The sequence below is a fragment of the Maylandia zebra genome, linkage group LG18 (assembly GCF_041146795.1).
Source record: "Maylandia zebra isolate NMK-2024a linkage group LG18, Mzebra_GT3a, whole genome shotgun sequence".
NCBI classification, from domain to species: domain Eukaryota; kingdom Metazoa; phylum Chordata; class Actinopteri; order Cichliformes; family Cichlidae; genus Maylandia; species Maylandia zebra.
The window spans coordinates 2,155,832-2,169,265 of NC_135184.1; positions in this window are offsets into that span (position 1 = coordinate 2,155,832).

A 13,434-nucleotide genomic window follows, 5' to 3' on the forward strand; every position below is an offset into this window, starting at 1 on the left:
AGAACCCAGAGAGAACCCAGAGAGAACCTGGAGAGAACCTGCAAACAGGCTGAACGATCCAAACCCAGGACGTTGTTCTTGTGAGGTGTCACTATCGCTGGATTCTGATTTGATTCATTTCTATGAACAAATAATTTTTGGATCCCGATGTGCATCCTTCTAGTTATTAAGGAAGGGCTGAAGTGAGGAAATAAGGAAGTGATGTTCTGGTTTTTCCATGTAAGAGAACTCGAACAATCTATTTCCAACAACATGAGGAACGTGAGCTTTCTACTCGAGGAACTTATTTTATTCAACAACCATCTCTGTCCCTGAAACCGCTCGTGTGCATTCATTAAACTTCACTGTGACACAGCACACCTGCTGCCCGTGTTAGGAGTTCCTTCCTGCAGGTCGGTGGGATTGATGTTGGAGTGAAAAAGGAAACCGCTCCATCGTTTGAGTGATAAAACCGCACGGCATCGTGGGTAAACAGGGGACACGTGAAGGCTTATCAGCTCAGCAGTTCGATCTGTCAGGTGGGGAGTGTTACTTTTAGTTTTGTGGGTTAACCAGACGGCAGCTGTGTGATAAGATACTGCAAACACTAACACGACTGTTTTCTTTTCATCTTAACGTCCTGACTCACAATTTACAGCTAACTGTTACTGGCCCACAGTTCACCAGTACCTCCTGCAAAACACACCAGTAACACTGTGAACAGGATTCAAAGCTCTGCTGCATGAAGTGGTTTTCATTAAATCTCCCAAACACCTGCATCCCTCCTTTGTTCCTGTAGTTTTGTGGGTCCAGAGCAGCGAGGTCTACAAAACCGATGAGCCTCACAGGAAAAGATCGCAATAATAAAATCGTTTTTGCACGTACTGTATACAAAAGATGGACGTGATTACTGCGGCATCACTCATTGATTTTGGGCCTCAACCTGAACATTTTGGCCAACTGAGCTGAAAGCATGCTAACGCTCATTAGCATTGTTAGCACTGACTATAAAGACGGTAATTAAATTAATAAAAAATTGAATTTCACTCAGAGAAGCTGGAGCTCAGACGTCTTGGCCGGCCTGTTATTCCCATTAAACTCACAGCAGCCATATTATTGGTCACATGACTCATTAAAATCTCCAACAGCACAAACGCGTGTCCAGGTCAGGGGTGCAGTTAGCAGCTACAGCCGCCTGCGTTGGTTAAACTGAAGCTTGGCAGCCCGATGGTTCTCTGTTTGGTTTTGTGGCGTTGAAGCTTCAAGGTTCTTTGTCTTTATTTGCCTTTGCAGCCACAAAACAAAAAATGTCCACCTCAGAAGTTGGAGCTGGAGGCTGGGGCTCATGTTCTGTGGTGCTGTTATTTTTACTCCGAGTTTCAGTCAGTGTCCTTATATTTAGTTATTTTTCCGTCTTCATTATCACGGAGTTTGGTTTGGGCTGAATCGCTCGAGTTTTTTTCCCACTTTGCTAGGTCAGCAAATCCTGCCCCAAGAATAAACATGTAGTTTAGTCACAGTGACACATTAATGTAAAAATACTGCATTTTGTGCAGCAGGGAAGCTGTTCCACATTTAGCAGCCAGACTGGGCCGTCTCCGACTTCCCTATTGTGGCCGTCAGCTCCAAGCCGACTGTTCTGACTCATTAGTTTAATGGTCCTCTTTACATGTATATCAGCAGGTGCATTGTTGGAGCCCATTAACATTTATTGTTCTGGGATCTGTGTTTTCTCTGGTTCTGGGATGAAGGGACGGCTGTACGAGACGTGGCCGTGCACAGTGTCACCATCTCTGTCAGCTTGAAGACGAATGGCTGCTGTCAGTCGTCTCAAGAGAGACTAGAAGTCAATAAATAACCTGAGCTGATGTAAGAAACCACAGCAGGTGAAGCTTCTCAGAAAAACACAAGGTGGTGTGTTTGAAGCTCAGGAAACAAGGGTGTATTTTTAGGTTACTGCCTTCCAGATAACTGAGCTGCTGCTGTTTACTGAAATGTGCCTTTCAGTTTCTTTTTCACTTTTCACACCAGAGTAAAGTGGATCATTCCATCTACTGTGCACAGTGCATGGAAATACAGCTGAAACTCCAGATTAAGGTTTCGGTAACATAGTCCAAAAGTTCCCTCTCACAGTGTTTTCTGAAAGACCTTCAGCTGGACTGAAAACATCCTGATGTGCAGCTGAGAGCCTGGCTGCTCCATCAGGCAGCTGCAGAAGTGATGATAAATTATTCTGAAGATGGACCTTGGAGAGTGTGAATGATGGTCACTGAGCTTTGGGACAGACTCCAGTCCTGCTGCTTATGGCTGCTCCTCCCAAAGAAAAACAAGAACTGGACCGGCTCTGAACTCAGGAGTGGCACAGACACAAAACTGTGTATGGATGCTCCAAAGAAGTTTAGGACTCCCTCCTTTCCCTCCTGCCTCATTGTGAGTCCTTGAACTTCATTCGGCCATTAGCCCCAGCGATCCTGGAAGCATTACTAAAGCACATCTGCAGACTGCTCTGGTTTGTAGTGAGCGAGCGAGTCCAGAGCTGTCCATGTTCACTGTGGCATCAGTTTATTATTCCTGTTATGATTCCAGAAGGGAAAGCCCGGATCATGAAGCTCCCGTCTCTGCTAATCCAGCAAAATCATCTTTGTTGATCATATAGCTGCATATGACGACACAAAACATGATGAACATCAATGGAAACTCTTCTTCACTGTATCAAAACAGTGGGCACTATTAATACGACAGAAATGCTGTGAAGCCCACAGGATCAGTCAGAGCTCAGGGAGCGTGGATGCTGAACACGCCTCACATGCAGCATCACTGCGGCGTTGCTGCTCTGCTGCATGCACGAACATTCCCGCTAAGTAAAAAAGTTCTTCAGCACAATTTTATGAAAATACTTTCTTTGAATGTTCGGGGATTCCGCTCGGTTTATTTTTAACGCGCAGATTTGAAATGCTCATAAACAGATGTTGTGGCGTCGGTCAGAGTAACCCGGCCTGCGCGCTCACGCCTCTCTGATGTTTATTTGCGCAAACCTTTTAACCGCAGTCGTTTTTACGCCTTTTTGTCTAATGGTTCTGAAAGTGGGAACTTCCAGACAAAAGCAATTCTGAGACCATCTTCCCACTCCGAGTGCAGTGAAAGTCTTGTTTTTGCTTTCATAAATACACAGCGCGAGTCCTTCAAAGCGAGCTGGCCTGTGGTGAAAGGCAGTTTAACAGAAACACAGAGGGCTGCTCCTTCAGCTGATTTTGCAGAAGTGTTCTTGTGGAAAGTTGCTCAGTCTGAACGATGAAGCGTGAAGAGCTGAGGGAGGTGAAGGGGAGACACCGATGACTCACGCTTTTACTCACATGCTGATTTCTGACACATTTACCTTCCAGATTTACTCACCCGTGTCTTTCTTTGGCCCCAGATTTTGTTTCCATTATGATTGTTGCTTTGAAGGGAAATTTCCCCTCAGATATTTTCTTCTTTGTTTTGGAAGAATTTTGACACTTTGTTTTTTCTCGTGTCCATGCTGTGTGATGATGTGATGCAGGACATGAAGCAGGAAACTCTCCCAGTGCTGTTGTTAAAATTGTTTCTTCTGATTGTGCTTCTTGTTTGATTTAATGTGACAGTTTTGTCAGAATCAGCTTTATTGACCAGTTATGTTCACACATACAAGGAACTGGGCTGCAGTTATTTCTTTGCTTTCAGTGTGTTCATTACGGTGGCCCTGAGAGGCCAAACGCACTGCAACTTAAGAAAACACCAGCAAAAAGAAAAACGCTGCAAAAACACACAAAACACAACGGAAATAGAAAAAAGTTGCAGACCAGTTGCAGGAAGCAAAATATGCTAAGAACTGTGCTGGGAGACGCTGAACAGAAGTGGTTTTGTGAGGAAAGAAAAGATGAGAGGTAAGTGTGTTAGCCTAACTATTAGCCTAACAATCCGTCATCAGTATTATATGAATGATGATAAAACACGCCTACCATGTTTTGGGTCCCTGCAACTGGTCCGTCGGGTTATTGTCTCCCCAGAAACACTTCCCCTGTGCTTTTGGAAATCAGTTTTTTCTATTTCCGTTGTGTTTTGTGTGCTTTTGCAGTGTTTTTCTTATTGCTGGTGTTTGTTGCAGTCTGTTTGGCCTCTCAGGGCCACCGTAGTTCATGCAACAGAATAACAACAACACACAATACTGACAATGTCGCACAGCTGCTACACAGCAGTATAACCATATATGCATATAATATATTTATGTTGCAAAGATACTTGAATAAATGAGAGATGTTTAACTACTTACTATATATATATAAAATATGTTCATGATTTAATGACCATAAATAAATATGAATGGTTTATAGAAATATGGATGAAGTTTAAGTACAAAAGCTTGAACCTGCGAGCTGGTAGCGACTGTCTTGCTTACCTGCCACCGGTGGTCATTAGAGGTACTGCAGGTTGTGTCACTCACATGGTTTCATTTATAATTTCTGGTTCTTCTCTTGTTTTATTTTTTCCTGCATCATCCTCAGTTTCTTTTTCTTTGAGGCCACAAAAAGTAATCGGGCCTCGTCAGGAGGTGCTCGTGGTGCTGTTTCCCTCTGTTTTAGGAGCTTGGGGTGTTGTTGAGCCTGACGGGCGTCACTTTTTGTTGACGTGTGTAAAATATGATCCTTTTCTAATGGTTTCTTATATTTTAACTTAATTTTACGGTACAACTTTCATTCCAAAAACATCATCGCCCCAAAAATCAAGCATTTATTTCAGTCTGCATGCTTGCATCTTTGTCTGCATGGAGCTTTTCTCACATTTCTAGAGTTGCTGAGTTGAATTTTTGTGCTAAGAATAATTTCTTGTTGTAAAAATGACTATAAATCATCTGCAGAGACGTCACACGGCAGTTTGTTTCCCTTCAAACCTCAGACAGTCTTACAGTCTTAAATTGTCTTTGCAAGAAGTGAACTTAGTTTCTATTTTTCACTTGATTTTAAATTAATGACTGAACCAGCTGAACTCTGGATGCTTTTCTTCCCGTAGTAACGAACCCACCACAACAGAAAATCCTTTGTGTCATTAAAACAATTGTACGTCTGTGGAAACCCAACAGTGAGCACGCCGCGCTGTGGTCGGCAGGTTTTTCTGTGGTGGTCTGCAGACAGACAGTTTTTCCGCTCAGCGTGGGGAGCAGCTCTGTGCAAGGGAAAACCCTGCTGCAGACGCACTGAGAGGGGGCGCAGGGGGGTGTTTGGGGGGAGGCCATCTCGGTGTCCCATGGGAGCTCGGCAGGATGGGTGGGAAGGTTGAAGGGTGTGAAAGCTCAGTGTCATCACTACAGGTGCTTTTCAAAGCTGAACTTTTTGTTTATTTATAGAGAAAAACCCAGAAAAAAGCTTCAGATGTGCCTAAACCACAAGACTGAAACTCGAGCTGCTGATACGGTTGATTAGATCTGCTCAATAAAGGCGCAGTTATCAGGTCACCACAGTTTGCACAAAAATAAAATGATATAGCCGTAAGCAGCAGGTGCAAGACAACTTACTGAGGAGAAGACGTCAGTCACTCACAGTCCTGACAAAGAGAGATGAACACCTGTGGAGGTGTGCTGTAAGGTCACCTGACTGGTTTTTGAGCTACAGAAAGAGGGGGAGCTCAGGGGGCACGTCAGTGTTTCAGCTTCGGTGTGCTTTCAGCCCATTTTTGTTCAGTTTGTCAAACATTTTACACACAAAACATCCTTTGGCCACCTGCTCTCATGTGATTTGTCAAAACTGAACCTGACACATCAGGTTATGACACATAGCATTATGATAACAGAAAGACAAAACTGTCACTTCTAAGTCCGACATTAGTCAGCGAGCGGGCTTACTGCTACGAAGGGAACGAGAAGATCATCCTGACCTATGACCTTTTCTAAACCAAAACTTTTAGTGACTAAACGTAACCAAACAGTAAGTGAAAGCCAAAGATCAAACCACAGAGCTCCACATATGTAAGCATCAGTGTTGGGTTGTTGCTCAAGAAAAGTAATGTAGTATACATTACTTGTTACTTTTCTTAAAAGTAATGCAGTATGTTACTTAATTACTCAAAGAAAGTAATTAATTACACTACTTGTTACATAACTCTTTGCTCAGTAAAATGACCAGAAATGCATTGTAACAAAAATTACCATTTAACAATATAAACCTGAGGCTACACACGCCAACACAAATCCCTATCCTGTGAGGACACACGTGCAACAATACACAAAATTCACAGTTCAGTTCAACACAGACGGCATCGTCAGAAGAAAAGTTGATAAAATAAATTAAAAATTTTGTATTGTTCGATACATATGCGTACCGAACCAAAAGATGTATCGAACGGTTCAATATCGTTACGAGTATCGTTGCACCCCTAGTATTTAGGTATGAACACAAAGCAAACATGAAATCCAGCACAAAGAGACTTTAAAGCCATCACCACGCTGTCTATAAACTGACCGCTCATCAGTTTGTTACCTGCTGAAGTCCAGGCTCTGGCTGCTGGGTGGGCTCAGCATGCACTCAGCTTTAACATCACTCTGGGAGCTTGGCTAGCTTAGCATTAGCATGCTGTTTGTGAACACAAAGAGCTGAAGTTGTGTTAGCAGCAGATGCAGCTGTTTGCAACTCTTCTGGGTGCATTTTGCATTTTACCATCGTGCTCCTTACCTTTCATGCAATAAAATAAAAGTCAACTCTCCACTGACTAACAGCTGTTTCCACCATATTCCTCCTCCTGCACCTGAGCTGAAATCAGCTGATTGTAGCCCATGTGGACCTTTGTAATGAAAGTGGATTGTAACTGTAATGTAATTACTCAATTATTACAGTAACGCATCACATTACTGTGTTGCTAAAAATGTAAAGTAATTACATTAACACGTTACTTTGTTGCTTTGTAATGCATTACAAAGCAACAAAGTAATCAAATACAGAGCTGCCAACACAAAGCAAACACTGGTAAGTACACTCCACTGCCAGCCCTCCAGTCTAATCCAGAACTTGTTGGTTTTCAAAGTGGAAAGCTATCTTTGAGCATCCTGTGTTGCTAAAGCAGATCCATAAATGCTCCAATGTCAAAGGACAATTTGTGCATAATACGACAAGTCAACAGATTTGGACTTTTTCAGGATGAGAACAAGTTCTGCTTGAGTCATCAGAGTCACTCATAAACCAAACTAGTGGAGAACTGACACTGATGGTGGATGAAGACGTGAAATAAGAAGGTGGCTGTAAAGGCTTTTACAGTTTATACTGCAGCAAACATTTAAATGTCTAATGACGGGTAAGACAGGTATGAGGTTTAAAGGAAACCCTCTCTTTTTTCATCATCATCATCTGTAAGATGGTGTTGTTTCTTAGGTTTGGCCTCATTTGCCCTGGAGAACAGAAGATTTTACCCCTGCTTTCTCAGGTTTTGCACAGAAATGTTAATAAAGACCTGCTGGTTAATTCTGCCCTGCAGGCTGGTAAACCAGCTCTGACCGGACGTAAAGCTGCTGTGTTTTCTGTGGAAATTACACGTGAGCTCATTTGCATGTTAATGTTGTGAGCAGTTGAACAGCTTCAGGGGAAGCTGCTGTTTGCTTCACCTGGAAAAAGTGAGAAAACTCAGCTGCACGATCCTCTACAGCCTGCAACAATAAATGCTGAATAAATGAAAACTCTGCGTTTCTCTGCGTCTCTTTTTACCATCTGCTCCAAAAACAAAGCCTCATACTCGGCAGTGCTTCAGCGCAAATGACAACGAATCCTAAAATCTACATTTAAATCTTGTAGCAAACAATACATTTCAAAGTTAACAGGAAAAAAAAGGGAAAACATAAATAAAGATGTTTACAACAGAACTTTAACTCTTATATCAGTGCAAAGCTCTAAGCAAGCATCTGTAAACATCTGTGTCACACATTACTTGATACTTTTTTGTTCGTTTGTTTTTAAGTAATCAAACTCAAAAATGAATTCCTTACATTTTCCTTACATCACATGCAAGCATCCCTATTTAATCCTTCTTTGAGTGTTTGTGTTTGAATCCAAAGCAGCAGCAGCAGCTTAGCGTTTCAAAGACGCGTCCACACGGTGGAACCTCTGACAAATAATGACTGACGCTGGATGATTGTAACAGGTGTGTCATAGTTTTATTCTCTTTCAATGACAGTTAAACTGTCTCTTTGTGCATACTTCGAGTTACTGTATCCAGCAAACACCTGTCTAAGATTTTTCTACAGTTTTCAGTTATTAAATGTACAAAAACCCTGAACGTGTAGAAACTCCTGCCTGTTATGAGTTATGAGCTTTGGACTCCAGAAAATCAGGATAAAATGCAAAGGATGGAACTTAAACCAATTATTAAAAATGGAAATTTCTGGTAAGTCTATGCAAATCTCTCCAAGGGGAGTCCCAGGAAACTGTTTTCTGCTTTTATTTGAATATCTCAAATTATGCAGTTCAACTGCAGTTTCTGCAGCAGGAAGTGGGAACAGCACCGGCAGTCACTGAACCTGCATCCATGCAGGAAGGTTCACTGAGCTCACGTGTTTGTCTTTGGTACAGTGCAGCACTTTAACACAACAACAGAGTTACACACAAATATGTTTTTAAGGGGCTTTTTGTATCAACATGTAATCACAAACTAGATCCCACTCTGCTGACAACATGGCCAAAGTAACAGCAACATGTACCACACCCCCGATGGTTTGTGAATTCTCTTTGATCTGCTGTTTGTCACCCTGAGAGCTCAGATCATGTGACTGCGAGCTTCCTGTCAGAGAGCGCGAACAAACACCAGTCTGGCAGATTTGCCACCTGATCCGTGCCTTCTGCCTGCCTGATGAGATTCACAGCTTCCAGCTTTGTCCCGACTGTAACTCAGCAGAAATTAAAACATCATTTGGTGTCAAACAGTCTGGATGAAGCTGCTCAGCAGGAGTATTTCAACACTGTGTGTTTTCAGAGGAAAAGATACGCCAAAGGAGTCTCTCTGCTTTTCAGGGAGACCTCCAACTGTGTTTATCGCAAGGAAAGTGCAGCTCCTGATTTATGAGCAGCAGGTGGGAGTCCTGCCATCGCCTCAGTGGTCACAGGAATTTGTCTCAGTCTTTTATGGAGCTTTTATAGTGTTTATTCGTTCCCAAATTCCCCTCAAGAGGAAAATGAGAGCACCTGGATGCCCTGTACAAACAAGAATATGCAGAAATTCCCTTGAGTACACGTCCCCACTTCCTCTTGGCATTTTGCCTGTGTGGGTACCTCGGAGCCTCTAATGTCTTTAGGTGGACACATGATATTCCCTGTATGTGCTTTTCAAATGGCTCGTTTGACAGCAGAGGGTCTATTGTCACCTCCTGAAAGATCCTTAAAAGACATAAATGGAAACATGACAATCCCAACAAGTCTGCATGGGGACATCTGATTACCCACTGCACGCTTGACTACCACAGACCTAAGAGCCCACTATATGTTTTTATGAGGAGATTTAGGAGTCCATGAAACACCTCATGATTTATTCAAGGACACACTGGACTCATTTATGGTTGCTGTGGGAGGCATTTAAAAGCCCAGTGGACACCCGAGAGCCCATTCTTTATCTTCATGTGGATTTTCTTCCTGGCACCTTACAGTCAGTCACTCAGAGGCTGTGGGTCCACAGGCTTCTCTGTTTGGAACCTCAGAGCAACACTCAGCTGTCCACAGTGGTTTGGACACCTGGAGGTTCACAAAGAGTCTCATATGTCTCTCTGTGTGGACGAACAAGAATCGTCTTAGTGTCGCTGAGACGTCTTCAAAGTCCTTTCCATCTCTCAAAGCTCCTTGTCCCTTAGCGGCTGCTTGTTTGTGCCTTCTTCTAAAATATTCTTAATGCAGATTTCAAATTCAAACTGAGAATTAATCAGAAACATGAGCGCTGAGGTAACAGAAACGTGGAAAAAGTGGGAAACAAAGCTCTGGAGCAGCAGAAACCGGAAACTCGTCACCCCTCAGTCACTGCTGACCGTCCTGGACGATCTGCAGGTTTTCAGCATGACTCAGCAGTCTGGACTGTTCCCGTGAATCAGCCTGAGTCACTGCGACTCAGAAATTAGTTTTTTATTCATGGAAAGAATGAGAGAGGATCCTGTCCTGATGCTGTTATCAAAGTGGTTCTTTTCTTTTGTTTCTTGCATGCCTGAACTCTAGACGCAACAAGGAAAGTTCACGGCCGGCGCCCAGACTCTTTATCAGTGATTAAATATCAGAAACAGATGAGTGAAATAAAAGTCAGAAGAATATCAAAAGATATCTTTATTTTCCCTGCAAAAGTCATATTCAGAACGTCTTTTCAGAGAACCCATGTTTGCGAGGGGGCGGCAGTGAGTTCAGGAGTCTGATGGCTTGGGGGAAAAAGCTAAACCGCAGTCTGGAGGATCTGGCCCCGATGCTGCGGTAGGGTCTGCCAGAGGGAACAGAGTCCATGTGAGGGGTGTGAGGGGTCAAGCATGACGCCGGAGGCCTTACTGATGCAGCAGTTGTGGAAGATGTCCTGCAGCAGAGGGAGAGATGTTCCAGTGATCTTGGCAGCTGCTTTAACAATTCGTTGTAGTTTGCTGAGATCACCAACATTGCAGTTTCTGAACCACACGGAGATGCAGCTGGTCAGAACGCTCTCCATGGTGCTCCTGTAGAACATGGTGAGGATGGGAGGAGGGTTGGCTGCTTCAGGTGTCCCAGGAAGTGGAGGTGCTGCTGGGCCTTTTTGGTGATGCAGGCGGTGTTGGTGGTCCAGGTGAGGTTGTCTGAGATGTGAACTCCCACGTCGTTGCTGCTGATGAGTCCAACCATATGAAGGCTGAATTTGACTCATGTGCCTTTATTGAGTGGCATGAAGACCACCACTGGATTCAGGTGAGGATAGAGCCGACGAGTTGAATTTGTTTTTCAGTGAATGCTCACACACCCACAACCTCACCTGTCAGCCTGAGCCACACCACTGTCGCTCCCTCCCTCTCCATATAGCACTGTTGCCACATCAGGATCTGCTTCAGTTTGATTACCAGCCCCGTCTGGGAAGTGAGGACGTCATCATCTCTCTGCTCAATCGTGTCTACACCCACCTGGACCAGCGAGCACTGTGAGGGTCATGGTTTTTACTTTTCCAGTGCTTTCAACCGCATCAGGCCGACCCTCCTGGGTGATAAGCTAACAGCGATGCAGGTGGATGCTTCTCTGGGGTCCTAGATCGTTGATTACCTGACAGGAAGACCACAATACATGCGTCTTCAATGTTATGTGTCTGACAAGGTGATCAGCAACACAGAGGCACAAGGGACCGCCTCTCCCCCTTCCTCTTCACCCTCTACACCACAGACTTCAGCCACTGCACAGAGACCTCCATCTTCAGAAGTTTTCTGATGACTCTGCGGTGGTTGGATGCATCAGCAGGGATGATGAGACAGAGTACCGGGCTGTGGTCGACTCCTTTGTCACGTGGTGTGAGCAGAATCATCTGCAGCTCAACGTGGCAAAGACCAAGGAACTGATCGTGGACTTCAGGAAGACCAGGAAACACTTGACCCGTTTCAATCCAGGGGGTCAGTGTTGACATTGTGGAGGACTATAAATACCTTGGAGTACACATTGACAATAAACTGGACTGGGCTAAAAACACCACAGCACTTTACAGGAAGGGCCAGAGTCGTCTCTATTTTCTGAGGCGACTGAGGTCCTTCAACATCTGCCGGACAATGCTGAGGATTTTCTATGAGTCTGTTGTGTCCAGTGCGATCCTCTATGCTGTTGCATGCTGGGGGAGCAGGCTGAGGGTCGCAGATGCCAACAGACTCGATAAACTGATCCGTAAGGCCTGTAGTGTTGTGGGGATGGAGCTGGACTCCCTCAAGGTGGTGTCATAAAGACAATGTTGGATAACACCTCCCACCCACTCCATGACACGCTGGCTCGTTCAGCGAGAAACTCAGGTGACCAAATATCACCACGACACAGGAAACCATTCCTGCCCGACGCCATCTCCCTCTAACACAGCGCAAACACTGCAGTAGTTACACCCTTTTGCACACACTCTTTCTACTCTGCGATTATCCTGTCAGCTTTCTTGATATTTATTTATAATCACCTGTTAATCCTTATTTTATTTTATTGTTGAGCGATTTGTATATATTGTGCTATTACTTAAATGTCTTAAATGTCTGTGTTTCTGTTATTTATACTGAGCAACTGTAACCCACATCATTTCCTCAGGGATTAAATATGCTGATTCTGATTATTGATTAAAAAAATATTTGCTTTATGGGTCTCATTCATTTTGAGCGTATATTTCAAAAACACACTTTATCCTGTTCTGCCTCAGAAACCTCAGATTTTAGGTTGTTTTACTTACATCACTCATTTATATCACATTCAACAGTAAAAATAAATGACTGTGACACCAGCCTGTTTCAGTGAAGCTTGTTTGTCGCCTCCAGCTTGTTTCATTGTAACAACTTCAATCCTTTAAAACCAGATCTGACGAGCGAGCCGAACACAAACCCTGCCTGACTGATCTGAGCATAAGTCACAAACTGAATTTCATATCGTGTTGCGTTCCCTACAGTTCCCGGTAAATTCTCTGTGGAGTGAAGAACGAACACTTCCAGGTGGGAACATTCGTGACTCAGCATATGGACACATTTACCACCTCTGTGTTCAATCAATAGTTTTTTTGCTGAGTCCAGGCTGTATGACACATGATCAGGATATATTTGATTACGTAAGTGTACAGCCTGCTGCTTTCTGAGATCAGCTGTATGTTTGACAGCTTTGTGTGAACGTGATTGGCCTGAACTTACACTGAATTATGTGACTAACTCGGGTGTGTTTGATTGTTACGTTCTGTGGTCCTGAGTTAAATTAACTTTGACAGCTATTCAGTCAAAAGATTATTTAACTACTAGAGTAGGGAGTTATGTGTATAGATACTGTTCAGTCAAAGCCATGCCGGTTGACCTTTGACCCTCTTAAAGTGATGCGGCTGGTAAATGCAGAGCAGCTGATTTGGTTTGAACTTTCACCCCGTGTTCAGTGTGGAAATCGCGCAGCACCACGACAGCCTCAGCGCGCTGCTCCGCTGGGCCGGATGTTCTCCGATGACGCAGCCGAAATGTTGAGTAATGACTGAAAAGAAACAGCTCAGGCCAGAATACAGAGGAAATGCCATGAAAATGACCCACAGGAATATGCGCTGGATCATTTTCAAGAGGCTGAATTTGTCTCTAAGGAACCAACTTGGCGATTCCACCCTCAGATGTTACAAGAAGCTGAAAACACTTCCACTGAAACTTGGAAGTTTATCAGTGACTGTGGGGTAACGTCACTGTGGGTTTAAGCTGATCCTTCTAGGGGGATCCAGCGGCTGCCTGAGGCATGTTTCACACCACCACATGAATTCTGGGACTTACAAACAAACAGG